Here is a 3,974-nt window from a genome sequence, read left to right as displayed (position 1 = left end):
ATACAAATGCAATATTCTTATAAAAGTCAGGTCTCTCAGAAATATGCATTTTTGCTATACATTGTGTTTCATACAAACCAGTCCTCATCTTTCAGCACATAATCAACATCTTCATCACTGAACTGCATAATAATTTAGAGAACAGATCATTGTGTGTTTTTTTTGCAATACAACCCTAAGTCCTCATGTTTGTTTTTTCGTCTTCATTTCACCATTTTGATCCCTCTTTGCATTATTTTACAACGGGACCTGTTCTTATAAATTAATATAATGATTCTTACAACCGTTACTCTCGTATTCTGATAATTTAAATAACTGGCGGTGCCTCCAATAATAGGAAGTGAAGAGAGGCATATGCCTCTTATTAAGTCCTTTTATCTTGTGTTTTGATTGTATTTCCCCCCCTTTTTCCCCCAATGCTTACAGTCAGGAACTAAGCTAATGTGCTAATGGTGCTGGCTTCATATTTATCGCACAGACACAAGAGTGGTTTTGATATTTGCCTTTCAGCAGAAAAGCAAGGAATTGTAGTTCCCAAAACAGGAACATATTCCTTTTAGATTTACACATTAAAAACTTTGTGGGCTGTAATATAGAAGGGACAGTTTGAATAACCTGCAGGTTAAAAAGCTCTGATTTCAACCATAGTGTCTAGCTTTAGTTTCAACAGAGGTTAAGGTCAGACGTTCCTCACAGATTTTGTATTTGTGTGTGTGTAGCCAAATTTGAGGATGCATACCTGCAGCTTGAAATGCTCAGGGAAGGGGGCTTTGGATCAGTGTGTGCTGGAGAAAGAAAAACTGATAATTTAACAGTAAGTATTACGTTTGTATTCTCACATCACACACTGATTGCTCCGTGCACTAACCAAAGTACTGCTGATTCTGTCCTGTAGGTGGCCATTAAACGCATCCTCAGAGTGGATGTGGAGGGTCGACCATCGGTGAGTGATGTCTCAGCACCGATTGTTAATATTGTTGAACTTTTTTCTTTTCTAGTTACTTTTTGCTTGATGAGGGACACACCACCACATCTGTTCAAACACTCATTTAGTTCTGTATATTGTTTCCTCCAGGTCTTGTAAAGGAGCTCAAACTTGGCCCCATGGAGGCGATCCTCGTGTTGAGAGCAGCAAGTGGACTGGCGTCTTTGGGGAAATTTGCCGCTGTGTCATTAATAGATTGGTATGATCTGAATCAGGAGGTTATCCTGATCATGGAGGGACCAGTCCCCTGTATGGACCTGTTGACATACTTGGATTTCAACTGCTGAAGACCAGGCCAAGTTAAAGCTGGGTGGAGCATGCTTCTGTGTCGGTGTTTGGTGCTCCCTTCAAGCTTTTAGATTTACTTTTCTTTCTCTCTCTCTCAGGACATCATGAAGCAGCTGGTGGAAACATCCATCAAAATACTCTCTGATGAAGTCTTCCTTCGCGACATTAAGAAAATGTCCTCCTCGAAACCAACTCCGGTATCCCTCGAGTGCGGATCATAGACTTTGGATGTGGCTGCTTTGTGAGGAAGATACCATACTCCTACACAGACTTCTCTGGTCGCCGTCTGGCTTCTGCTCCGTCTGTTGATCTCTGGACGGACTTTTATTTGAATCATACACTCATCCTTTGTTTCTTTCCGTCTCCATCAATGTGTCTGTGTCTTGTAGGAACCTCTGTGTACGCTCCTCCAGAGTTTTATTTAATTGGGAAATACAAGGCCGGCCCCACCAGGGTCTGGCACGCTGCTCTTTGAATTGTTGGATGGACACAAACAGTTCATCACCTCCGAGTTCCTTCAAAGGAAAATCAGCATCAACAGTGAACTGTCCCATGGTGAGACGACGCTGTTGTCGATACTGTATCTTTTTGAGTTTTGTAATGATAATAATGTGCAGAGTTCTTCCCTTCCATCTTCCAATCGATCATTGCAGCCTCCACCCTAACATTTGCTTTGCTCTGCCTGCTCTCTCCTCTCAGACTGCCACAATGTATTGCAGATGTGTTTGGCCATAAACCCGAGGCGTCGTGCCACCCTGGAGCAGATGCAGCTGCACCCCTGGTTTGCACAAAGAATTAATCCACAAGCCCATTGAGACTTTATTTAGCTAAAACATTGATGTTTTAGTGTGCAGATCAGGAACCTTAGCCATAATGAGATACGGCTGTACACCAAATTACTATGACAGGTCAATAATGCCAGCCAAGACGTGAAATTGACAGCACCAGTTATATGCATGACTTACCGTATAGTGTAAGACTTCAAGGATCTTTGATTTACCAGTATGATGTTGACGTCAGGGTCGAGGTAGGAGGGAAGTTGATAGACCACGCTCGCAATTTCTGCAGAATTATAACTGCGATGCCTAGGTGGTAGCCGCAGGAGCAGCCCCTGTTCTACCACTTTGCCCTGAATTATGCTACGTTGATCGTCAGTTGATGCTACTGCCGCCGCTCAATGCAACTGATGGAATCCAACTGTGAAAAGAGGGAGGCCAGTAAACCCCCAAAAACGATGGATGGCCCGCATCCGTGTAGATGTTTAGCGAATCAGAAGAACTCACCAGCCTTTTGAAGGAAATGTTTTGACGGTAATCGTACAGAGACCCGACCCGCAGGTCAGCACGGCCCCATCAACTAGATAGCTAAAATCAGGCATATTTAGACCAGGAAGATGCCATGTCCAGAGAGCAGGCGATAAAAGAACGTTCCTAAGTTAAGACGCAACTGGCGAACGTGAACTTTATGCACGGGTCACTACAAGTCAGACGCTGGTCCGGACCCAGAACTGTTGTATCCGGACCCTGGACCTACCACTGATAGATGATTGAGAATTATACCATTTCACGAAGTGCTTCCATGTTCCCTGTAGCAGCTTCTCTAACTTTTGGCACTCTTACAGCGGTCCAGGAAATAAACCCACTATTACACGCATTGTAGAACCTCTCAAGTTATGTTACTCAGCTAATCCAAATGTAATCTAATTAGTGTTGCAACTTCATTTGAATACTCGACAAGTACTGGTAACTAGTAACTAAATACATCTAGTTGTACATTTTAAGAATAACCATTCATATATAACATCCTAAATACCAGGCAGTATGTTCTCAGCGTCAACTGTTAACGCTCAATCGTAAACCTATAGACTAGAAACTACAAGAGCAATACTTATTTAAATACTTTCGTCAGCTCGGAAGTCATTCCATATGCAACGCGGCTGACCTCTCAACCAGATTTCATGCTGAACTACTGCTAAATGTGGCCTTGAGTGTCAAAGCGCACAGCTGGTGGTGAATATGAATTGCCGCACTCAAGTTTATAGATTGCTATTGTAATTATGATATTCTGATTAACGAGCATTAGCTCCTCCAACAACGTTTCTCCTAAGGAGATATATAAACATATTTTTTACATTCAACGAAGGAGGATTTACCGATAAAAATTGCTTTTTCTCCATTGATTGACATTTCTGTCAGCTATGCTCAAAAACCAGAGGAGGAGGAAGTTAATCACCATTTGTACTTCCGTAAACGTAATAATACCACATTTAAAGATTTGCTTACGAACTTTGTTTTGACCTCCACTTTGATGATTTTATTAAAAAAGAACATCAACATATCAAAACTGAGAACTTAATAGTAATGCTTTTGAATGTGACTTTTTATGAATCATTCTCTGAACCAGCAGATACAATCATATGTGTTACATCCCTGCAACAATCTGAATACAGCAGGGCAAAGCCTGAAGCCTCGGATTGAAGATATGCCGTTTCAGAGCCAAGAAGTCATTATGCACAACCGTCTCCTGTGTTTACCTTGATTATGTCATGTGTAAATGACGCCGGGCTGCTACAGATTAACCACACACACCTCAAAGCACATTAGAATGATCAGTTTATAACTCAGTACAGCAACTGATCATCCCTGTCTTCACCAAAAGTTGCATTTCATGTTTTACGATATGACGTGACCATATATGACTT

General features: G+C 41.8%; 1 pseudogene; it reads left to right on the top strand.

Annotated features, from left to right (window-relative positions):
• Positions 1 to 1,104: 1,104 nt before the first annotated feature.
• Positions 1,105 to 2,088, top strand: LOC117726513 (annotated as a pseudogene).
• Positions 2,089 to 3,974: the final 1,886 nt, after the last annotated feature.

The sequence above is a fragment of the Cyclopterus lumpus genome, chromosome 23 (assembly GCF_009769545.1).
Source record: "Cyclopterus lumpus isolate fCycLum1 chromosome 23, fCycLum1.pri, whole genome shotgun sequence".
NCBI classification, from domain to species: domain Eukaryota; kingdom Metazoa; phylum Chordata; class Actinopteri; order Perciformes; family Cyclopteridae; genus Cyclopterus; species Cyclopterus lumpus.
This window is presented reverse-complemented; position numbering and strand designations above follow the sequence as displayed.